We start from the raw sequence: 26,774 nt of genomic DNA, 5'->3' as shown, positions 1-26,774 counted from the left end.
GGATTTTCTGTTGTTGAATAAGGACAACTTGCAACTATTTTATTGAACACATGCCAGTTGAAAGTGAAAGCAAGTTTCAGTTTCTCCGAAACTGACTAGAGGTTAGGAAAACAGCTCTTTCCTGATCAGCACAGAGTGCGCAGCTGCGGCTTTTTTTAAATGTCAGGCTGCTTGAACTATTTTCTGGGCAAGTTTTCTCTTGGCGGTTTTCTAGGGAGGTTTTCTCTAAATGCTGGTTGTGAGCTATAATTCCTCACTTTCCAGTGTACTTGGAGTTGCAGGGTCTAGAATGCTTGCATTCCTTTAAGAGATAGTCGCAGATCAAGTTAATTTGCATGTTGGTATTATTACATTAAAACTTCACATATGTATACATGCCCAGTGGTTTTAAATGTTGTCCAGAGTTATAGGTCCCAAGAATAGACTTTGAACTTCAGGTGTGGGATGTTTTTATATTAAGCTGCTTTTCACACGAAGAACTTCATGCAGCACCAGGGACTCATTTATTCAGCTGGGGTCACTAAGTCTCACATACAACGGAGCCAAGACCAGCAGATTAGGAACAGAATCCGCAGTGTACATGTGTGTTTAGAAAGCATACGTACTGTGTGCACCTGTGCTAGGTGCTCAGGGGGTATGAAGATCAATTAGACGCAGTCATTGCCCTAAGACCGACTTAATGTAGTGAGTGGGATTGACGTGCACTCAGTTAATAGAAAGTTTCATCGACTGTACCAAATATGCCACACGGTGAGGGGTGCTGAGGGTAGGGGAGTATTTATGTGTGCGTGCGGAGGGCTACGTGCGACCTCTCTGTATTTTCTGCTCAATTCTGTTGTGAACCTGAAACTGCTCTAAAAGAATAAAGTCTATTAAAAAGATAAAAATAAAAGGAAAAGAATGGAAAGGAGAGGGAGGGGGGAGCACCGATTACTGAAGCGGCTAGTCTCAATAGCTCAAATGGAAACTTTCACCCACGGGGAATTTATTTTGATGTCAGTTATATGAAATGGATTGTATTGTAGTTTGAAAACAATGGCCTGACGGTTGTTCCTTTTCATATTTAAATTTCTTTCTTAACTATCTATTCTGCCCTGCCTATCCTAATGAACTCAGTACTATGCTTTAAATGACGATATATTTTGTTTCAGTACTGTAGTGAATTTTTTTCCAATGTATGTTTTGGCTCCTCTGACCAACCAATCCTTAGTGAAAAGTAGGATCACTTCGTGAAATTCCTTCAGAATTGGGATTATATTGGATATAACAGGCAAATACAAACTGACTTATAAATACTATTTTTAAGTCATTGCTTTCATTTTGGAGCATAGATTGTTGCTTCATTTAAAACCCCTTTTTAGTCTACCAGCATTATTGTGTAGTTTTCTCTATTTCTCTTCAAATTCAAATTGTTATAATTGCCTTACTGTTTTTCCTTTTTAATTGGAGTTAAAAAACAGATAACACAAACTTTACCATCCTAACTATTTTAAGTGTACACATTAAATATAGTTAAATGTTAATTATATTCACGTCATTGTGGAACAGATCTGTAGAGATATTTCACCCTGCAAAACTGAAACTCTATACCCACTGAGCACCCCCATTACCCTCTCACTCCAGCCCTTGACAACCACCAGTTCCTATCAGTTTGACTACCTTATATAGCTCATATAAGTGTAACAAAAAAGTATTGCTCTTTTTGTAACTAGTTTATTTTATTTAAAATAGTACCTTGATTGTTAATCTGTGTGGTACCATGTGACAAGATTTTTCTTTTTTAAGGCTAACATTTCATTGTATGCTTATACAATATTTTCTTTATCTATTTATCTGTTGGATTCTAATATAGCAGAATCTCTGGGTCATATGGTAACTCTAGTTGAAATTTTTTGAAGATTCACTGTACAGTTTTCCATAGTTGCTGCATAATTTTTCATTTCTACTCACATTTCACAAGAGTTCCAATTTTTCCATATGCTCACCAATATTTGTTTTTCCTTTCTCTCTTTCTTCTTTCTCCTTTTCTTTCTTTCTCTGTCTTTCTCTCTTTCTTTCTTTTCTTTCTCTCTTTTTCTTTCTCTTTCTTTCTTTCTTCTTTCTCTCTTTCTCTCTTTCCTTTCTTTCTTGAGAGTGGCCATCCTAATTAGTGAGAGGTGATATCTTATTGTAGTTTGGACTTTAGATTTGCATTTCCCTAAGGATTAGTGATGTTGAACATCTTTTCATATGCTTGTTAGCTATTTGTTAATCTTCTTTGGAGAAAGATAAAGCTTTGATCCTTTAAAAACTGGATTATTTGGTTTTTGTTGTGAATTGTAGGAGTTCTTTATATTCTAGATACTTGTCTCCTACCAGATATATGATTTGCAAATATTTTCTCTCATTCTGTATGTTGCATTTTTACCCTGTTGATAGTTTCCTTTGATGAACAGAATTTTTAAAATGACAGACCAGTGTCCTTGATGTATGTTGATGTGAAAATCCTCTACAAAAAACTATGAGACAAAATTCAGTAGCATATTAAAAGAAGTACATACCATGACCAAATGTGTATTGTACCTGCAATTAAAGGATTGTTCAACATAGGAAAATCAATCAATGTGACATACCATGTAACAGAGTAAAGGGCAAAAACCACATGATCATCTCAAGTGACAGACAAAAAGCATTGGACTAAATTCAACACCCTTTCCCGATAAAAAATACTCAGTAAAATGGGAACACCAGGAAACTACCTCCACATAATAAAGTCTATATATGTAAAACCCACATGTAACATCTCACTCAGAGGTGAAAGACAAACCTTTCAGTAAAAGATCAGGAATAAGGCAACAGTGACCACTTGGCCACTTCTATTCAACATAGTACTGGAAGTCCCAGATAAAGCAATTAGAGAAGAAAACTGAAAGGCATCCACTTGAGAAAGGAACAAGTAAAACTATTCCTGTTTACAAAGGGCATAGTCTTATATGAAGAAAATTGTAAAGACTTCACCAAAAAAACCTCTGTTATAAGTAATAAAGGAATTCAGCAATTTTGTAGGACATAAAATCAACATGCAAAAATCAATTGCATTTTTATACACTAACAATAAAACCAATCCAAAAAGGAAATTAAGAAAACAATCTCATTATAATACATCAAAAAGAATAAACTAATAAATTATTGTATATGAATATAAAAACAATTAATAAAATTAAACCCAGAAGGCAAAAGACTTATACACTGAAAACCACAAAACTTTGATAAAAGAAATTTTAAATGACACAAATAAATGGAAGACATTCCATGTTCATGATTACAAGACTTAATATTGCTTAAATGTCCATACTACCCAACACGATCTACAGATTCAATGCAATCTCTATCAAAAGCCCAATGGTGTCTTTTTCAGAAACATTAAAAGCCAACCTAAAATTCACATGGACTCTCGAGGGAATAGCCCTGGCAATCTTGAAAAAGAATCAAGTTGGAGGACTCACACTTCCTTGTTTTGTAGTATCTTTGTCTGACTTTGGGATCAGGTACTGCTTGCCTCATAGAATGAATTTGGAAGTGATCCCTCCTCCAGTTTTTTTGGAGGGCTTCAAGGGGATTGATGCTAATTGTTCTTCATTTCTTACTTTCCCATCAACAGGGCACAAGTGTTCCCTTTTCTCTATGTTATTGGCCAACACTTATTATTTGTTGGCTTCTTGATATTAGCTGTTCTGATAGATATGAGGTGATACTATGGTTTTGATTTGCATTTCTCTGATGATTTGTGATGTTGAGCATCTTTTTATGTGTCTGTTGGACATCTGTACATCATCTTTGGAAAAATGTCTATTCAAATCCTCATTTTTAATCAGGTTATTTGGTTCTTAGATGTTAAGTTGTATGAGTTCTTTCTGTATTTTGGATACTAACCCCTTATCAGATATATCATTTGCAAAACTTCTCCCATTCAGTAGGTGGCCTATTGTTTTGTGGATAGTTTTCATTGCTGTGCAGGAGCTTTTTAGTTTGATGTCATCCCTTTTGTTTCCTTTTCCTTTGTATTTCCCGGCTGAGGACATATGTAGATAGTTCTGCAGTTCAATATGGAAAAACGCCTTACATTCGTATATTTTTAGTTTCCCCAGAACTATTGCCCACACTAACATTCAGTGATTATCAGAAGTACCCTAATAGAAGAAAAACTGAAAACTGAGAGAAAATGTTTGATGATCTGACAAATTTTTAAAATTTGTTGTTGGTTACGATTGCTTTGTACATTTAAATAAATATTTACTTTTTGATTTTTATTTCTGCATCTTTGAAAGTGGGCTTCCAAAATATAAAAATGCAGCCCCTTCCCCAAGTTCTGCATCCAGCCCAATGAAAACCAATGGAAGAATGAGCCTCTAAATGATAGTGATTATTTTGACCTATAAAATTATGTTTTATAAATGTACACTCACACCTAAGTGTGGGGCACCTTTGGACATGAGAGCTCTTTCTGACTTGGGCTCCAGGACAGGCCTGAATGTTACTGTTTGAAGTGACCCCCACATTAGTCAGAGGGCTGGAAGCAGTGGGGAACATGAGAATGTTGCTTAGCATGTCATAGACTAAAGGGACATGCAAGTCTCTCGGTGTCATGAAACGTCCCTCTCACCAAGATGAAAGATACAATGTAGAGCCGCCCTCAGAGGTGGGACTGGGTCGGAACAGGGAGGTCCTCAGACACCTCGCCGTTTGCTCTCTTCCTGTCAACCTGTAAACAAGAAGTGTCCTCTTCTTCCTGTTAAATACATTAGTCCTGGATAGGTAGCTTGCTCTAGGTGCTACGTGCGTCCTCCCCTTCCACGTGGAGACAAACTGCTTTCTGCATCTCTTCTCCCTTCTTTAATGGTTACCCTGCCATCCAATCTGTGTCCTGTTCCCATCATTTCACTAAATCTGTCCTTGTCAAGTTTGCTGATCACCTTCCTTTGGACTCCTTCTCAGAATACACTGCATATAATCCAACACTCAACAATCTCTATCCCATTTCCTGAGAATTTCATCCCTTGCTTATTTTTCTCCAGATCACACTCCATCATCTAACACACATACGGACTTTTCTTTTCTTTTTTTTTTTTTTTTGGAAATTACCTGATGACTCAAGTAGACAAGAGCTGTTCACTTTGTTCACTTCTGGATCCTGAGCCCTTAGAACTGTGCCCAGCACAAGGTAGGGACTCCACAAATATTGGTTGAATTAATGGGACATCACATTTTCCTGGAACTCCGAGAACCTTTTCTGGCCACTTCTCTCACCTCCTTCATGTCCCATCCCACCTCTGCTGACCCCTGAAATGTTAGTGTTCTCAAGGCTCCGGCACACATCCTTTGCTTTTCTCATTCTATCCATTTTACACATCATGTGGGCATCACTAACACATAAGTAGTTTGGTTGTCTAACAAATCCTGTCCACTTAGCTGGGCATTCGGGCCTCATTATGGATTCTGCAACTAGGTTTTGAGACTCAATCCTCACTCCTCCACTATGGGAAACCTGTTTCAGGCCTGCACCAGGGTGAGAGCTCAATGCTCTCCTTCCTCTGATGGCAGCTTCCTCACTGAATTGTCCTCCTCTTAGGATGACACAGGTAAGGAAGCAGAAGTGCTACGTGAAGGTGACCAGGAATATAGATTTGTCACCTCCTCCCTCTCACATATTCTGCTTATGAATGCATGTTTTATCTTTCTTCTTGCCCATCAGATAAAATTATACAAGTTAACAGAGGTTACCTTAATTCTGTACTGCTATGGCATCTAGTTTCTAAAGGTATGTGGTGAATTAGGGACAAAACATGTTTCTTGAGAAAATTCTTAGTATATAATTAAGACTGGAACTCCTGTCTTGGCCAAAGTAGAAGCAACTCCCCTTCCTGTTGGGCTGTTACTTTCTTACAAGTCTAATCCCTGTGGTCCCTGGGCCACCTGCACCATCTGCTGTCACTGTAGGCTGTCTGCTTCTCCTCCCTTGCAGGCTTACATCCGGGCTGTACAGTGAGATCTGAACCCGGGACATCTAGATGTGTTATAGACCCCATTCCTTCAAACCCTGGTCCTTTTAGACACAGATGGCCTGGACAGTGAGGATCATGGGAAAATCATCTTTGCTCTTGACTTTTAATTTGCCATGTTAATTCAACTTTTGTGACATATTCCTGCAAAATGTAAAACTAAATTATAGATAATGAAGTTAAATTCTCTTACTTTAAACATATTTCTGTGATCAGTACAAATAGATTTCTATTTCAGGGCAACATTTTCATCTCATATTTAACACTGTGAAGAATAACACAATTTAGTAAATATTTTATTTAACAGGTGAATCCAGGGCTTTGTATGAAGTCCTATAGACACTACCATGAGGAAGGTAATGGACCAGAGGCTAGTTGGCGGGACAACAGTACAAAGCATGATCAGTAAAGGATGCCATGGATGCAGCCCAATTGGACACGTAGATGAAGTTTCATGGTGAGACAACATCTAAACTGTAACCTATGAGGTCGATGGGAGATACCAGTTAAAATGTGTGGAGTTATGAGGTTGGATATAAGAGCTTTGAAAACAGGATTCCAATGAAGGAATATACTTAAATTGCATTCGTTCACAGAACTAGAACAAATCATAATAAAATTTATATGGAATCACAGAAGATCCAGAATTGCCAAAGCATTACTGAAGAAAAAGAATGTGGCTGGAGGAATAACCCTCCCAGACTTCAGACAATACTATAGTTACAGTAAGCAAAACAGCATGGTATTGGTACAAAAACAGACATATGGATCAATGGAATAGAATAGAGAACCCAGAAATGAACCTGCAATGTTTTAGTCAATTTACCTTAGACAAAGGAAGCAAGAACATACAATGGAATAAAGACAGTCTCTTCAGCAACTCGTGTTGGGAAAACTGGACAGCAGCATGTAAATCAGTAAAGGTAGAACACTCCCTCACACCATACACAAAAATAAACTCAAAATGGATTGAAGACTTAAATATAAGACAAGACACAATAGACCTCCTCAAAGAAAATATAAGCAAAACATTACCTCACATACATCTCAGCAATATTCTCCTAGTGCAGTCTACTAAAGCAATACAAATACAAGCAAAAATAAAGAAGTGGGACCTAATTATACTTACAAGCTGTTGTACAGCCAAGGAAACCATAAGCAAAACAAAACAACAACCTACAGAATGGGACAAACTATTTGCAAATGATGAAACTGACAAAGGCTTGATCTCCAGAATACATAAGCAGCTCTTACAACTTAATAGGAAAAAAAGAAACAACCCAATCCACAAATGGGCAGAAGACCTAAACAAGCAGTTCTCCAATGAAGACATACAAATTATCAATAGGCACATGAAAAAAATGCTCTATATCACTAATTATGAGAGAAACGCAAATCGAAGCTACAATGAGGTATCACCTCACACCAATGAGAATGGCCATCATTCAAAAGTCCACAAATGATAAATGCTGGAGAGGCTGTGAAGCAAGGTAACCCTCCTATAATGTTACACCATTGTTGGGAATGCAGTTTGGTGCAGCCACTGTGGAAAACAGTATGGAGCTTCCTCAAAAGACTAGGAATAGACTTACCATATGACCCAGCAATCCCACTCCTGGGCTATATCCAGAAGGAACCCTAATTCGAAAAGACACCCACACCCCAATGTTCACAGCAGCACTACTTACAATAACCAAGACATGGAAACAACCTAAATGTCCATCGACAGATAACTGGATAAAGAAGATGTGATATATTTATGCAATGAAATACTATTCAGCTATAAAAAATGACAACATATTACCATTTGCAGCAACATGGATGTCTCTGGAGAAGGTCATTCTAAGAGAAGTAAGCCAGAAAGAGAAAGAAAAATACCATGTGATATCACTCATATGTGGAATCCTAAAAAAGAAAAAACAAAAAAGACAAATGAACTTAAATATAAAAGAGAAATAGACTCACAGACATAGAATACAAACTTGTGGTTGCCAGGAGGGAGTAGGGTGGGAACGGATAGACTGGGAGTTGGAGATTTGCAGGTAATGACAGGTATATATAGAACAGACAAACAAGTTTCCACTGCATAGCACAGGGAAATATATTCAAGATCTTGTAGTAGCTCATGGTGAAAAAGAAGCTGAAAATGAATATATGAGTATTCATGTACGACTGAAAATTTGTGCTATACACCAGCAATTGACACAACATTGTGAGCTGACTATAAGTCAATTAAAAAGACAATAAATTGTATTTAGTAAAGCTTTAGCTGCACTAGAAACATTCATAAAGGTTTGGGTCTAAGTTTTGGGCTTTGAAGATTGATTCTTCACTGACTTCTAAAAAGCATGAGCTTGACCGAAGGAAAATATAGTAAATGTGATAATTTTAGGTACACTGACTTTCTCTGTTAGGTGAAATCAATAATTTTGATATTACTCAAGCCAGAGTCTACACTGAAAGTAGGACCAGCAGATTGGAGACTCCCATTATTGAAAAAAAGGGAGGGGGAGGATTTAGAAATTCTAAATTAAAGTTATTTTTAATTTAAAAATTGGAAAATGTTTTCAATTATATTTAAAATTTTCAGTATAAAGTCTAAAACTTAGATGGGCTCAATGTTGAAATAGATTGTACCTTGACCTAAGCTTATTTTCATCTGACTGCATTTGTTTAGGGGACCAAGATATATGAAACTGTAACTGACTGGTGGAGGTAGAGCTGCTTGCTAATCTCAGCACTTGCAGTGGGATCTGCGTGGTGTCTAATTCCGTGTGCCCAGCCTTCAGGGTTCTTCACATCATGCCCCAACTCTCCTTGTCTCTCACTCCCACAGAGCGATCCACTGCCTCAGCCAAATGTCATAACTCTACCACACTTTTCACGTGACAGTGCTTTTAACAGTTCTGACTTGGCTTGTGTTGGTCCTTCCACCTGCACGATCCTCTCATCTCCACTGATCTACATTCTACAAGTTCTGTAGTGCCCAGCTATTTCCCCTACTGCCATCATTTCTTATTCAGATGTAGACTCCTCTTGCTCTGTCTTCAAAACATATTTGTTTTTGTTAACTGAATTTACTCCTTTGTCTTTTACACTATAGCTTTGGTTCCACTGCTGGCAGAGATGATAAACTTGGTCACAGTTTTATGTTTATTTTAGTGGTCTGCCCATCCAGAAAGTCATTTTCTTGAGGACAAGGACTGTCACATGGAACTCTGCATAAACACAAGTAAATACACTGCCTGGTATTTAGCAGACACCCAATGAATTGTTGTTGAATTGAATCAAATAGCATTGTGTTTCTAATATTGCCATGATAAATAAAATTTGCTAAAGATATAATGCCCTGCTTATTAGTTCACACCTACTATGTACTAGTCCTTGAATGAATGCATTAAATATTGATTGAATGAATGAATGAAAGAAGAACAAAGTTCTTAGCCCTTTGCTCTAATACACTTTCTAGGGTGACTCTAAGAATGACTTGTGGACCCTTGCACTGGCCGTGCTTCTGAGTAGCAATTTTGCCTACAGTAGCATGGGCACCATCAAGCAGGTGGACGAAACCTCCAAGTTTTACTGAGATCACAGTTATGGCAACTGAGACTGTTTCCTTTTTCCTGGGACTCAGTCATCATGGTTGGAAAGGGGACACTAGGCAAAAGTTAATATTTATAAAAATTTTTTATCAGATCTGAAAATTAACAGTGTAGAACTCTTCTCCTTCCTTAAGCTCAGTTCCTAGCTCTGTGACTCAATTAACACAGCCAATTAGGGCAAAACCTTCCTTGACACTTGATGAAGTAGGAGATTCCACCGAGTTTTTATATTTTTCCCCAGGTTTTGCTGGGACTCTCTGGATTTCACCCTGGAGATGAAAATAGATGGACACCCCATCAATGAAAATGAGTACCGGAAGAGGCTTTGAAGCTGCTTCCAGGTACCAGAGATAGCCTGGGTGGTGGCTGGTTTAGTAGTGGATAGGATCACGTGAGCACCATCACTCAGAACTTGACTTCAATCACAATTGACCCTGGACTGAGAACCGTGCTAATAGTGGTGATGGTTAAGTGGCAACTGGTGACTGATATTCTTGGGTTATTGCTTGTAAAACTCCTGTGCTGGATAAGCTCACTGAAGAAAATTGTACTAGTTAGGGTTTTCCAGAAAAACAGAATACACACATACACACACACACACATAGAGATATTATGTATAGGAATTATATATAATTATAAGAGTTATAAGAATTGGCTCATGCAATTATAAAGGCCAAGTAGTACCACAATCTGTCTGCAAGCTGGAGAACCAAGAAAGTCACTGGTGTTATTCAGTCTGAGTCTGAAGGCCTGAGACCAGGGATTGGATGATGTCCACCCACATTCATGAAAGTGGATCTTTTTACTCTATTGAATCAAACATTAATCCCTCCAGAAACCCCCTCACAGACGTACTCAGAAATAATGTTTTACCAGCTCTCTGGGTATCCCTTAGCTCTATCAACTTGACTCATACAATTAACAATCCCCAAATTTGAGAACCAATGTTGGGGCAAATGACTTTATACCAACTGACACCCTGAAAATAATTTTCCAGGTTACCGTCAGTGCTGTAACTCCCCAAGGCTCACATACATACGTTCCGAATTTGTGCTTCTCCTATTCTGTACTGCCAAAAAGAGCTCATCAGAGCAGGACTTAATACATATAGAATCTCAAGAAGTAAAATAATTTCACCTAAAAATACATTTTACAAAGCATATTTTGGTAGTGCCTGGACAGTTGCATTTTCCCGAGAAAGAATATATACACACCTAAATTTTCATCCCAAAATGACGTATCCTTGCAGAAGACTACCGAGCCCTTCACTTTACTTTCCCTAGGACCTAACTCTTCATTCTTACAGCCTTTTGCAGTGCAGTATCATTTTGTTATTTACCGTAGTGCATTGTTGTATTTAGCACAGTGAGCAACTGATGGCACCTAAGAAGAATATTCATTTTTGTTTACTCATTCATTTATTCCATCAGAAACATTAATTAAACAGTTAAACACCAGGTAAGAACCACAGAACGACTCTGTAAGGCACTGTGAAGTGTGATGAAATCTGATACAGATGAGAAGTGAGTTCCAAATTATATTTAGGTTGACCTTACTCTCCGGAGTTTTCTGTAAAGTGAATTCCCAAACACATTTATGGTTTCTATGTGTGTGTGTGTGTGTTTGTGTGTACACATAAGCTCTGATTTCTATATTTGTTCCACTCTTATCCACATAGTATTTTCTCAAGGAACATTGTATTCTTTCTGGCAGTACTGTATTACTTTATTTTAGGGCCCTTCATTTCAGCCATGGAGACAGTAGGATCATGAGGAATTATGACCATGTTTTCATTAATCTCTCATTCAATACACATTTAAGAAACCCTTAATTCACCAAGCTCCATACCAGTGCTAAGAGAGACAACCATGTGTTTCTTCTCTTCGGCTGCCTGTCTCTCCTTCTTCACTTGAAGTACTTCCTTGACTCTTGGCTGGTGCAGAAAATGATGTTCCTTCTCTTTGCTGGATTAGCACAATTTCATTTGCAATAACGTGACACTAGATTGGGTTAAAGGAAATTTAAAGGCATAGGAGCTGCAATGATGCAAAAGTTCCCAGAAACAGTCTTGCATGAAAGCTGTCCATTCAATGACCACGATTTTGCCATGTCTGCAGGTAAAAAAATCTCCAAATCCAGAATTCCCACATGCCCAGAGTGTATCAGGCAGTTCTTTCTAAAATGGAAGGTTTGTCCTTGACCAGCTAACAAGTGACCAAAATCTCTGATTCCATATCGATAAAATGCCAGAAGACATGCTGAATAGTAATTTCCTGGGGCATGTAAAATTTTTCTAGTCCTGTTTCTTCACCGATGCAAAAAAGACCAAGACCACAAAAGAAAGGGTCATTGTCACTGGGAACCATGAGTCACCCATGTCCTAAAGCTTGTCTCTGTGCTCAATATATCTGGTAAACCTTTGGTTATACTGTGGGTTCATCAGTATATGGTTTTCCCATAATGCTTTAAGATTTGACTCCCTAACTTCTTCAATATAAAGCCATACGGGAGGTTGGCTGGAATGGGATCTAAATTCTCCTCCCAGATTTATAAAGCTGGGGCATTAGGAGGAAACGTTTTCTTCAGGGTCAGCCCCATCTTGGGGGAGTGCTTTATGTGGTCCCCTGTTGTAGACACTGCTGTAGCTGGAATCAACTCCTTGGAATCCTACAAGCTAAACATACTGTCTAGCTCTGGGCCTTTGCACGCAATGCACAGACTTCTTCAAGAGACACTCTTGCTTCCCCCTCTGGTCCTCCTTGTTTGCCAGCCTCCATTCCTCTGTATGGTCTCCTACTTCCTGACTTCCTGAGACTGGGTGAGGGGACCCTCATCTCTGCAGCCATTGTGCCTTCCTGTGCCATTCCTATCAGCAAGTCCCATACAATCATAAAGTTGAAGGTTCCCTGTGCACGTCTGTCTCCCCTACTATCTCTTGATCTCAGGGATTTGGTCACTGTCATGTATCTTCAGTTCTCAGAGCAGAGCCAACCACGTACGCAGCTGGTGTGGGTTGCATCAGCACAGGAACAAACATGCAATGTACCATGTCCTCACTGTATTCCCTGCTCCCCCAGGTTTCTCAACATCCAGGACACACTTAGAGGAACTAGTGTAGAAGGGACTCACTGAGGCAGGAAGGCCATGCACCACAACCAAATCTGCTGTCTGTTCTTTCTGAGGAATGGAAACTCCATGTGCTTTGTGTTCTCTAAATTCTTTCCATGACAGTCACCAGGAATTACACTAGTGCCTTTGACTCACAGGGTCATTGTGAGTAAATAAATTACCCAAATCACGAAAACTCCTCATATTTTCACTGTAGTTTAAAAAATCAGTTCAGGGTGTTTGTGCTGAAATAAAATGATGCTTTTTCTATGAAAACCAACATCTCACTGAACATGACAGCTACCCGCAGGCTGACAGCGTGGTGGAATCTGAATATCGTCCACTGAGCCACAGACAGTGGCTGTAAGTCCTCATTTCTTCTCTCCTTCTAAAGTAGGAGGCACAAAGCTCTGCACTCCCGAGGGAGGTGAGGTCATTTTCAGTCACCTTGTAGTTTCTCCAGCCAACACTGGAAGGTGAAGTCCTAGAGCTGAGCCTGTCCTGAAGTCCTTTGGTGCCTCCTGGAGAAATGCGCTGCAGGCTGCATGTCTGGATGCTCTGGGAAGGGATTGAGGGACAGGGAACAGCGCTGCATCCCCATCAGGCTCCCCAGTACCCGGGACCAGCGCACTGAACATGCAACAGTCAACACAAGACTGCTGGTGTGGAGTTAGAGCTACTTTTAGAGCAGGAGGGGATTTGGAGTGAGGCAAAGTTCAGAGAGGCTGAGTAAAGGAGGAGGCCCCCAATTTGACGTTCAAGCATAAGCTGTCATCTGTTGTCATGGGTTATATGCACCCCAATAAAGGGCTCTAGGAGAAAGTCTTCTCACATACTTCAAAACTAATACATAATCATTAAATTATTGCAGGAATAAAAATTGTATTTCAAGTAAGATTTCAACAATTGTTTTGGAAGCCAGGGTCACGATCACCCTTGTACATGGTGTAATACACTAAGTCGGCAGCTTGGCTCTTCGAGAATTCTTTCCCGACTTTCTCAGACTTAGTCTGCAGCTTGCCTCACGGATGCTGTGTTCTCACCTGTTAGCCTGGCCTCAAGTAGGCCTCAGACAGTGTACTTCTTAAGGAAACACTCAGGGAATAGTGGCAGCAAATTGTTAGAAATGCAAAGAAAATAGAAGAGGCCTCTCTCCAAGAATACAGGGAAGAACTTTAGAAAGCTCAGAGCTGAGTTACAAGTAAGAGTGTCAGGAGGACTCCTGCGGCCTTCTCAGTCTCAGATAAAATTCTGCCACAGTGTGAACCTTGAACTTGAGAAGAAGGTAAGAGGACTTCAGCCATCTCTCTGCACCCAGGGCGGCCCCTCTGTGTGAGGCTGAGCCCGACCCCAGGGAGGAGGCAGTGAGACGCTAAGGCAGAGGCAGCGTCTTCCCTCTGCGGCAGAAGCAGGGCCTCAGGCCCTAGTCCTGCACCAGGCTCGGTGGGCAGGAAGCACAGTCCTGTCCTCCTCTCCTGAGCTACCACATGCATTAACACGAATGGCTTCAGTATTTATACCAAAGTGATGTATACGGACAAACGCCTTGTTGGTAATTCTGAAAACCATACTTCCTGTGCTAAGCCACCAACTTTTAACACGATGATTCCACATTAGGGCAATTCACATGCTCATTATTCACCAACAGGTTTAAATTGGAGGCAGCTTAACACACGCAGCACACTGTTTACTGGAAACATTTCAAAATAAATTACCACATGGATAACATACTGGTTTGTCTTCCTGTTGGACCACCAGGATGAAACAATGGATGCCACAGCTATAGAAAATGAGTCTGGTTTCTTTGCAAACCAAGAGGTCCAGTACAATCCCTCATTCCAAGCTGCCATTCCCACACGACCCACCTCAATGAAATAACTCTCCTGTGTGTCCAAAGGTGACCACTAATGTGTGATGGACTTTGTGTATTGTCATTGCTTATTAAATGTCTGTTTAGCAAACGAATGACCAAGGATTGTGGGACTCAGCACCTAGCAGAAAATACTTTTTGAATAATAAATTTCTTTTTCAAAAGAGAAATTAGTTTCTTTTGGTGTATATTTTGTACTACGATAAAATAATTTTCAGTTATTGAAAACAATTTACAATACTCAGTGAAATATAAAAATAAAACATAATCTCTAATCCCATCAATTAGTAAGAAATAAGATTAATCTTGGAGTATATACTGCATGCGTCTAGGCTTTTCTATGCTAATTACTTTATACATTTTTCAAAATAAAATAATCTTATACCTACCATAAGTTGGATTCTTCTCAAGCAAACATACCCAAATTTATTACAAAGAATAACTTGAGTTTATTTGAGAAAGCGTTTGCAGATAGATTCAGCTGTTTCTTATTGTTGGTGAATGAAAATTTTTATCAGCAAAGAATGTCCTGTCCATAACAATGAAGAGAAAAAGAAAGACTGTTTCATTGTTGAGTTCACACAACTAAGGACATGCATGTAGGTAGACTGAAAGTGACCAGAAAGGCAGGGTGAAATTCCACACGTTTTCTATAAACAAGCAGGTAAGATCTGTTTGCACTGTTTTTAGCCTGCATGTGACATGTCTTTTGGATCAGTGGTATCCTGTTTTCCCATGAGGACTGAACAGCACAACTTACTGTGTCATCCTGAATGTTGTACCTTCTCATATAGAGTTCCCCCTATGCTCACTGGAAAATTGAGGTCACTATCATGTAGGTAATTTCCCTCATCTGACAGAAAAATAAAACTTTCATCCTCTCCCCAGGAAGGAATGGTTACATCCAAGACTGAAGCTAGGTTAAGCTCCCAAGGTGAAAAAGTTTCTGGGTGGAGCCCAAAAACTTTTAGACCTCTCTGGGTTGTAAAGTTGCCAGTGGTTTTCACAAGAAGATTCAATTGTTCTGGAACTGTTTTGGGGTTACCTGAAATAAACAACACATTCTACTATTCTGGAGAAGCAACAGATGATTTCTCAGCATGAACCGTATTTCAAATCAGCCCAGCCCTTCTTTCACTTTCAATCTCATGTATACTAACAGAAACTAAAGTTTCAGGTTTGCTTTGTCCTTAAATTGACAGCAGAATTTTAGATTCATGCAAAAGATAGGGATGAACTCTAAACCTTGTATTTTGCAAAATATTAATCAGAGTAAGTTAGGGACAGCAAGAAAAGAGACAGCAGGACTGGTGAGTCCTTGCCGGGTTTCTCTCAGATTAAAGTCGGTATAGTCCAAACTCAATGGTCACAATATTTTTCCAATAATAATCTACTGACTGATTATTTTAGAATCTAAGCCTATGTGCCTGAAAGTGTGTGTAAAAATCTTTTGTTTTTAATTCACATATGGTCAGTTTCACTGTGTCAGTTTCTGGTGTACAGCACAATGTCCCAGTCATACACGTACACATGTATTCATTTTCATATCCTTGTTCATTAAAGGTTATTACAAGGTATTGTATATAGTTCCCTGTGCTATACAGAAGAAATTGACTCTTTAAAATCTGTTTTTATACATAGTAGTTAATAGTTGCAATTCTCTAATTCCCAAATTTATCCCCTCCCACCCTGTGATAACCATAAGATTGTTTAGCTTGTTTGTGAGTTTATTTCTGTTTTGTAGATAAGTCCATTAGTGTCTTGTTTTTCTTTTTTTAAGATTCCACATAGGAGTGATATCATATGGTACTTTTCTTTCTCTTTCTGTCATATTTGACATAGAATGATATTCTCTGGGTCCATCCATGTTGTGGCAAATATTATTTTATTCATTTTTATGGCTGAGTAGTATTCCATTGTATAAATATACTACAACTGCTTTCTCCAGTCCTCTTTCAATGGATATTTGGGTTGCTGCCATGCCTTGGCTGTTGTATATAATGCTGCTATGAACATTGGGTGCCTGTATCTTTCCATGTGAGTATACCCTCCCTATATGGCCAAAAGTGTGATTGCTGGCTCATATGGAAAGTTTATTTTTAGTCCTTTGAGGAATCTCCGTGTTGTTTTCCATAATGGCTGCACCAAACTACATTTCTACCAACAATGCAGGAGGTTTCCCTTGTCTTCACACCCTCTCCAGCATTTATCCTTTGTGGACTTTTGAATGATGACCATTCTAACTGGTGTGAGATGATACCTCATTTAATTTTGACTTGCACTTCTTTGATAATTAGCAACATTGAGCTGTTTTCATGTGCCTACTGGCCATTTGTATGTCTTCATTGAAGAATTGCTTGTTCAGGTCTTTTGCCTATTTTGGGTTTGGTTGTTTTTATGTTATTAAGTTGTATGAGATGTTTATATACTCTGGAAATTAAATGTTTGTCAGGTGCATCATTTGCAAATATTTTCTCCATTCTATAGGTTATCATTTTGTTTTGCTTATGGTTTCTTTTGCTGTGCAAAAGCCTAAAAGTTTAATTAGGTCCCCCTTGTTAATTTTTGCTTTTCTTTCTATTGCCTGTCTAGACTTCCCTAGGAGAACATCACTAAGATTTATGTTAGAGAATGCTTTGCCTGTGTTTTCTTCTAAGATGTTTACCGTGTCTCGCCTTATATTTGAGTTTTTAAGCCATTTTGAGTTTACGTTTTTGTACGGTGTGAGGGAGTGTACTAATTCGATTGATTTACATGCCGCTGTCCAGTTTTCCCAGCACCACGTGCCAAAGTGGCTGTCTTTTCTCCATTGTATACTCTTGCCTCCTTTGTTGAAGACCAATTGACTGTAGCTCTGTGGGTTTATTTCTGGGCTCTCTAATCTCTTTCATTGATCCGTGTGTCTGTTTTGGGGCCAATAGCATACTGTTTTGATTTCTGTAGCTCTGTGGTATTCTCTGATGTCTAGGAGGATTATTCCTCCAGTTTCATTTTTCTTTGGTATTGCTTTGTTGATTCTGGGTCTTCTGTGATTCCATATGAATTTTAGAATTATCTGTTCTGGTTCTGTGAGAAATGTCATGAGTAATATGCTAGGGATCACACTAAATTTGTAGATTGCCTTGGGAAGTACGGCCATTTTAATAATATCGATTTATTACCACAAAAGCATGGGATACTTGTCCATTTCTTTAAGTCATCTTTAATTTCCTTAATCAGTGTTTTGTAGTTATCTGCTTATAAGTCTTTCTCCTCCTTGGTCAAATTTATTCCTAAGTATTTTATTGCTGTGGATGCGATTTGAGAAGGGATGTTTCTTTACTGTCTTTTTTCTTTTTTGATATTTCTTTGTTAGTGTAAAGAAATGCAACTAATTTCTGTATGTTAATCTTGTATCTGGCTACCTTGCTGAATTTTTATCAGCTCCAGTGGTTTTTTTGTTGAGCTTTTATATATACTATCATACCATCTGCATAGGATGAGAATTTTACTTCTTCTATTCTAATTTGGATCCCATTTAATTTTTTTTTCCTGCCTGACTGCTGTCTCTAGGACTTCCAAATGTATGTTGAATAGAAGTGGTAATAGTGGGCATCCTTGTCTTATTCCAAACTTTAGTAGGAAGGCCTTAAACTTTTCACCATTGATTATTATACTGAATGTAGGTTTGTCATAAATAGCTTTTATTATGTTGAGATATGTTCCTTCTATACCCATTTTGGTAAGAGTTTTTATCATAAATAGGTGTTGAATTTTATCAAATGCTTTTTCTGTATCTATTAAGATGATCGTGTAATTTTTGACTTTTCTTTTGTGGATATGGTGTATCACACTGAATGATCTGCATGTCTTGAACCATCCTTGTGACCCTGGGAATAATCCAAGTTGGTCATGTTATATGATCATTTTTATGTGTTGTTGGATTCTGTTCAAATATTTTGTTGCATCTATGTTCATCAAAGATATGGGCCTGTAATTTTCTTTTTTGGTAACGTCTTTGTCTGGTTGTGGCATCTGGGTGATGGTGCTTTCATAGAATGATTTTGGGGAGTATTTCCTCCTCTTCAGTCTTTTGGAAGAGTTGGAGAAGAATCAGTATAGTTCTTCCTTGTATGTTTGGTAAACTCCCCATCAGGTCCTGCAATTTTGTTTGCAGGGAGGCATTTATTGCTAGTTCTATTTCACTTTTAGTGGTCAATCTGCTCAAGAGATCTATTCTTGATTCAGTTTTGGTGGAATTTATGTTTCTAGAAACTTATCTGTTTCTTCTGGGTTGTCCAATTTGTTTCTATATACTTGTTCACAGAATTCTCTTATGGTTTTTTAAATTTCTGTGGTGTTGTTTGTAATTTATCCTTTTTCCAGTCTTATGTTGTTCCTTTGTGTCTTCTCTATTTTCTTCTTGGTGAGCCTGGACAGAGGTTTATTGATTTTGTTTACTCTTACAAAAAAAACAGCTCTTGGTTTGATTGATTTTTTTTCTATTGGTTTTTAATCTCTATTTTATTTATATCCTCTCTGATCTTTATTATTTCTTTCCTACTGCTCGATTTAGGTTTGTTTGTTTGTTTTTCTAATTCTTTCAGCTGGAAGTTTAGGTTGTTTATTTGAGATTGCTCTTGTTTTTTGAGGAAAGCCTGTATTGCTATGAACTTCCCTGTTAGGACTGCTTTTGCTGCATCCTATAGATTTTGTGTGGTTGGCTTTTCACTGTCAGTTGTCTCAAAGTTCTAAATTTACTTCTTTCATTTCATCACTGACAAATTGGTTTTTTAGTAGCATGTTAGTTAGTCTTTGTACAGTCATTTATTTTCTCATTCATTTTTCTGTCATTGATTTCTAGATTCATTGTGGTCAGGGAAGATGCTTGAAATAATTTCTATCCTCTTAAATTTATTGAGGTTTCTTTTGTGCCTGAGTATGTGGTCCATCCTAGAGAATATACCAGGCACACTTGAAAAGAATGTATATTCTGTTTTGGGGGGAATGTAATGTCCTGAAAATATTAACCAAGTCCAGCTGTTCTGTTGTGTCACTTAATATCTCTGTTTCATTACTGATTTTCTGTCAGAAAGATCTGTCCAATGATGTTACTGAACTGTTAATGTCTCCTACTATTATTGTGTTCCCATTAGTTTCTTCCTTTATGTCTGTGAGTATTTGCTTTATATATTAAGGTGCTCCTATATTGGGTGCATGTATGTTAACAAGTGTAATAATCTCATGTTGTATTGCTCCTTTGACCATTATATTGCCTTTCTTTATCAGTCTTTATGGCCTTTGTTTGAAAGTTTATTTAGTCTGATATGAGTTTTCCTATTCCCACTTTCTTGTCGTTTCTATTTCTATGGAGTATGTTTCCAATTTCTCATTTTCATTCTATGTGTGTCTTTTACCCTAAAGTGGGTCTTCTGTATGCAGCATATTGGAGGCTCTTGTTTTAGAATCCCATCTGCCACTCCATGTCTTTTGATTGGATTATTTAGTCCATTGACATTTATGGTTATTATTGATAAATGTGTGTTTATTGCCATTTTGAACTTTGTAGTCAACTCGATTTGATATTTCTTCTTCTTCCATTCTTTTCATTTTTGTGATTTGATAATTTTCTTTTGTATTAGCTTGGATTCTTTTTGGCATTTGTGACTCTATTGATGCTTTTGATTTCTGATTACCTTGCTTTTTAAGTATGTTAACTCATTACTATGTTGGCTTTAGAATGATAGTCATATAGACTTTAACACATCCTAAAAAGAATAAAAAATAGAGGAAAAAATCTACATTTTCTTGCTCCTCTTATGATTTTGATGTCCTCTTTTCCAACTTCATGTTTATTGCATTACAACTCATTGTGGTTATTGCTTTTCCAATTTTTTTTCTCATTTCGGTAGCTTCCTGCTTCTTTTCTATTTAGAGTAGGCTTTTCAGTATTTCTTTTAGGATAGGTTTAGTATTTCTGAATTCTTTTAGGTTTTACTTGTCTATGAAATTCTTTCTCTCTCCTTCTATTCTAAAGGATAGTCTTGCTAGATAAAGTATCATAGGTTACAGACTTTCTCATTTAGGACTTTGAATATATCTTGCCACTCCCTTCTTGCCAGTAATGCCTGTGTATAGAAATCAGCTGAAAGCCTTATCGGAGTTCCGTTTTAACTAAATTTTGTTTTTCTCTTGCAAACTTTAGAATCATTTCTTTATCTTTAAATTTGGCTTTTGTAATTATAATATGTTTTTGTGTAGGGCTGTTTGGGTTCTTGTTTGAAACCCTCTGTGCTTCTTGTTCTTGGATATCTGATTCCTTTTTTAGGTTTAGGAAGTATTCAGTCATGATTTCTTCAAATACATTCTCATAATTTCAGTAGATACAGAACTCTAATTTGATTCTGTTGTTTTTCCTTTCAACACTTTCAATATTTCACTCCATTCCCTTCTTGTTTGAATACTTTAGAAAAATTCTGCTGTAATTCTTAGCCTTGTGCCTCTGTGGGTAAGGTATTTTCTCCCTTGCTTCTTTCAAGTTTTTCTCTTTGTCTTTGATTTTCTACAATTTGAATATGATGTGCTTTTTAATTTGAGAAGTTTCTACTGACACATCTCCAAGCTCACTGAGTCCTTCCCAACCATGTTCAGTCTATTGATAAACCCATTAAAGCCATTCTTCATTCTGTAAATATGTTTTTGTATTCTAGTATTTCTTTTTAATACTGAGAGTTTCCATCTCTCTCCTTATAGTACTCATTTGTTCTTTTCCTCTTTCCATTAGAGTTCTTAGCATATTAATCATACATATTTTAAATTCCCTGTCTGACATTGCCAAAATTTCAGCATGTCTGAGTCTATTTCTGATTTTTCTCACTTGATTTTTCTCTTCAGACTACTTTTTCTTTTTTTTTCTTTTTCTTTTCTTTTTTTTTTTTTTTTGCCTTTTAGCATCCCTTGTAATTTTTTGTTGCAAGCTGGCATGATTTCATAGGTTAAAGAACTGAAGTAAATATGTGCTTAATGAGAACTTTTATGTCATCTATCTAGAAGTTAGGTTGTGTTTACTACTTATTGTTGTAGCTGTGGTGTCAAGAACTAAAATTCCCTTACTGTTCTTGTTTTTGTCTCCCCGTTGTTTTTTGATTTCCTAGAGAACTTTTCTGCTACTGTCTGAATGGGTGTGTTTCCCCAAAATTCACATGCTGAAAATCTAATGCCCAATGTGCTCAGTTTGGAGGTAGGGCCTATGGGAAGTGATTAGTTCATGAGTACAGAACAGTCATTGATCAGTTTAATGCCCTTATAAATGAGGCCCAAGAGAGCTCCCTTGCCCCCTTGTCTACATGAGGATAAAGCAAGAACTCGGTAGTCAGGAACCCAGAAGAGAGATTTCACCAGAAACCCACCTTGCTGAAACCCTGATCTCAGACTTCCAGCCGCCACACCTGTGAGAAATAAATGTCTATTGTTTACGTACTACCAGATGTGCGGGATTTTGTTATAATAGCCCAAATGGAGTAAGACATCTCAAATAGGGTCTGAGACTTGCAGTTCTTCTAGCTGTGACCTCCTGTTAACATACAGGAGTCCTGTTGATGTAGTGGTGAGTTATGGGAGGGGAAGTATCCTATAGCCCTCCTGTTAAGTCTCAGTATTTCAGTGAAGCTGAGATGAGTTTTTCCTTAATGCAACATTGAAGCTTGGTGGGGATGGGGGAGAATAGAGTTGGATAGTTCTCTTCCCCCAGGTTGCTTTGGCTTTGATACAACCCAAGGCTGTTTGGCTCTGGCAAAATGCTTTCTGTTGAAGGAAGGCTTTATTAAGGAGAACAAAAAGCTCTGGGCATATTTCAAAATTGTTACATTTCTCCTCCCTTGCTGGAAACTTTCACAGATTTTTCTCCAGTTTTCACAGCGAGAAACCAATGGTTTTTGTCCTAGAAGTAAAACTCAAGAAAGTATGGGGCACCCCCTTAGACCACCATCCCCCATGTTTTTAACTCACAGTTTAGTCCACACTAAGCCTATCTCAACTCAGCACTTCCAGTGAAAGTGTTCCCACCCCTGCTGGGGCCTGCCGTTGGTGAGCTATGATGCTCTGTCTGCCTACCTGTCTCTCCAGACTGGGGGTCAGCAGTTAACCTATGACCTCTATGCTCCCATGTATCTAGAAAGATTTGTTGATTTCCGTTTGTTCAGCTATTTTCTTGTGAGAATCATGACTTCCAAGTTTCTAAATGTCAGACCAAAAATTTTTTGCCTTTACATTCATAAGTGATAGAAGCTTTTTTTCATGTATACTATTTTAGTGATATTTTGGAATTAAATGTTTCCAAGGCTCTAATAATGAATTGACTGATGCACCTTATTTTTTTGTGCTCTATGGAAGTTTGGCCAACACTGAAATTATTATTGTTGAATGCAAAAATCACAGTTGAAATGGCCAAGTGATGAGCTAACTTATAAGAATCTTCACTGACTATGTGTCTTTAATACTGATTATGACTTTCTGGTTTGTATTTTGCCCTTGAATCAGTTGTGGTCATTTGTATTTTAAGGAATTTATTCATCCAACTTTTAAGTTATTTACATAAAATTGTTCATTAATAACTTAGTGTTTAATATTTGTAGGATTTTAATGGAAAATAGACACTTTTTTCATGTCTGATAATGTCTCATTGATCATATATTGTCTGTGCTTTCTGTTCTATTTATATTTGCTGAGAATTTTACCAATTCAAGTGCTTTTATTCCTTTGTGTAGACCTAAATATATCCCCGCTGTCATTTCTCTTTTTGCTTGAGGAACTTTCTTTAGTAGTTCTTAAAGTGAAAGCCTGATGGCAATGAATTCTGTCAGGTTTGTTTTTTTTTTTTTTTTTTTTGACTTTTAAAAATGCATTTAATATTCTTGTAAGTGTTTAGCCCTTATAGTTTTACAGTACCTGACCCCTCCCAGCCACTGTTTCCATGTTTTACCTTTTTAAAAAAATTGAAGTATAGTTGATTTACAAAATTATGTTCATTACAAGTGTATACAGCATACTAATTCAGCATTTGGACAGACTACACTCTACTCAAAGCTATTATGATATAATGGCTATAAAACCTGGGCTGTGCAATGTCTCCTTGTTAGATGTCTGTTTTATACATTGTAGTGTGTGTCTTTTAATCGTGTATCCCTAATTTGCCCCCTGCCCTTCCCTCTCCCCACTGGTAAAAACTAGTTTGTTTCCTACATCTGTGAGTCTGTTTCTGTCTTGCATATATATTCATTTGTATTATTTTTTACATTGTGCAGATAAATGATTTCACACAGTGTTTGTCTTTCTTGGTCTGCCTTATTTCACTAAGCATACTGTTCTCCAGGTCCACCCACATTGCCACAAATGGCAGAGTCTCAGTCTTTTATAGCACAAAGTAATATTACTTTATATCTATATTTACATGCACATACACCACATCTCTATCAGTTCAGCTGATGATAGGGACTTGTGTTGCTTCCATGTCTTGGCTATCGTAAATAGTTTTGCTATAAACAGTGGGGAGCATGTGTCTTTTCAAATTTTTGTTTTTTCACATACAAACACAGGAATGGGATTGCTGGATCATATGGTGGTTCTATTTTTAGTTTTGTGAGGAACCCCTATACTGTCTTCCATAGTGGCTACTCCAATTCCCACCAACAGACTACAAGGGTTCCAAGCTATACTTTAAAAGTCTTTATTTTGCATCCTCGTTAAAACCATTTTTACTAAATAGCTAATTCTGATTGACATTTTTCATTCAGCTTGTTAGAAATGTTATTCTACTTTCTCTTAGTTTTTATAATTTCTAGCAATGTTTGTTTCCAATCCTAATTTCTCTCACTCTATATGTAATGTTTTATTTTTTCACTAGATCCCTACGAGGTTTTTATACTTGGTTGTTAACTGCTAGTCTGTGAGGTACATGGCCATATTTATCTTCTATTTGTTTTGCTTGGGGTTCAATGAGATTTTGATCTGATCTTTGTTTGCCTTTCACTACTTTTAGAAAATTCCTGGCCATTTTCCCTTCAAATATGTTTTCTTCTTCCTTCTTTACTTCTTCTATTTGGATTTTTCCAATTACCTACAGTAAACTTTTAGACCTTGTCCTGTGAGATGTTCTCAGCTACTGAACGCTCAGTTGCATTTTTTTCTCTTTGTCTTTGATTTCCAAGTGGTTAAAAGGTATTGCTCTATCTCAGGTTCTCTGATTCTTTCCATCAATTTGCCTGCATCTTTTTAAGCTAATTCCACTAAAATAATCCTTAATCATTGATATTGTGCTTTACTTTTATAGGATTTTCTTTTAACTCTCTAAGTAGTGTCCATGTCTTCACAAAATTTCACATATGTTCCTGAGTGTTCGTCACCTTCTCACTAGATCCTTCAGCATAATAATAGGAATTTAAAATCTGTGCCCTATCTGCTTGTTCCAACATTTGATCTATCTCTGATTTTGGTTCTGTTCCTCATTTTATCTGATTATAATGGACTGTTATAACGTGTTTTGGTTTTGTTTTTCTGCTTGACTACATTTTAATTGTATACTTGGCATTGTAAAACAGTAGACATTGAGATAAGAATCTTTATGTTTGAAATTTTCAGTTGTTGTGATTGTGGGGGCATTGACTGAGTGCAGCTGTGTCCACCTGGCTGGGCTTTGTTGTTGCTGTAGCTACATGAAGTACACAACAAGCCTCCCGTTCCTCCAGTGGGACTCCGCCATGGCATTGATCTCAGAGGGAGGTCTGAGGATTTGCTAATGGTTAGAAAATTTAAGTGGCTTCTCAAAGGACATTTGGGCCCTTTGGAATTCAGTTTATCCTCCTACCTGGTGACCTAAACTGTCGTGGATTTTTAAAAGCATGATTTTATAGATTCTTTGGTTCTTTGTTGTTTTTCAGACTGTGACAATATATACTTGAGGCATTTTGGAATCTCAGAAATTTGGAACACGGGTCTCATTTCTTTTGAGTAGTTAGTCTAGCTTTGTCAAATTCACAAAGTACCAACATTTTGAACGCTTTTATCCTCTTACTGTAGATTGGTTTTCTATTTCATTAAGTATGCTTTCATTTTTATTTTGGTTTATTCTACTTTTTCTGTTTTGTATCATGTGTAGAGATTGACATTTAGCTTGTTTTCAACTTTAATTCTTTACTAGCATGTGGCTCTGAGGTCATGAATTTCACTGAAATTAGTGATTTGGCTGCATCCTGAAAGTTTGATGTATAGCATTATCAGTATTGTTCATGTTAAAATATTTTAAAATTTTCAAAATAAAATTTTCTTTGACCTATAGGTTATTCTATATGCATATAAGAATTTCTAGTTACATTTTTGTCAGCATTCTTTAACATTGTCTTATGGTAAATTCGTATACTCAGCTTGACTTTAATTATTGAAGTTGAAAAAGTATGTTTTCTACAGTGTTTGATCACAGTTATCAATATATGAAATCTCTATTTGTTCAGTTTTGCTCATTCTCCTCTACAAATGTCCAACCTCACTATTGACTTTGTGTGTTTGCTCTAATGATCAATCACAGAAGTGGGGTAAGTTTGCTTTTAAAATTGTAGTCTTAACTATTCTTTTAGTTCTGCCCATTTCCTCTTAATTTATTGGAGACTACATTATAAAGTACATACAAATATAATAATATTATGTCTTTCTGGTAATCTGGAAATTCATCAATTTTCTGTATGACTATAGACAGCCTTTTTTTTCCTCTTAAAGTCTACTTTTATAGGCTGCTATATATTCCATGCACAGACTATCATTTCTGTTTTCATGGAACACTTGTAAACACTTCTGTTTTTATAGGATACTAAATTTTTTGATTTCTATAGTACTTTGCTTATTATTTGTGTAATGTATCAAATCCCCTTTCTTTACGTGTGACTTTTCCATAGCATTAAATTTTGATGTTTCTCAAGAATAACATATGGTTTAGTTGACATTACATACATACTATGCATTAATCCTCTTGAATTAATTTCACTTTTATTTACTCTATATTGCTTATATGCTTTTGTATGTTATATAGTTTCACACTTTCCTCCCGCTTGACCTATTATGAGTTTATCTTTCTCTCTTCTGTTTTCTTTCAGAGAGACTGAATATATTTAATTCCTCCATTTGTCTTCT

Source organism: Camelus bactrianus, chromosome 13, assembly GCF_048773025.1.
Source record: "Camelus bactrianus isolate YW-2024 breed Bactrian camel chromosome 13, ASM4877302v1, whole genome shotgun sequence".
NCBI lineage: Eukaryota > Metazoa > Chordata > Mammalia > Artiodactyla > Camelidae > Camelus > Camelus bactrianus.
The sequence above is the reverse complement of the archived record's forward strand: the minus strand, read 5'-3'. Positions refer to the sequence as shown.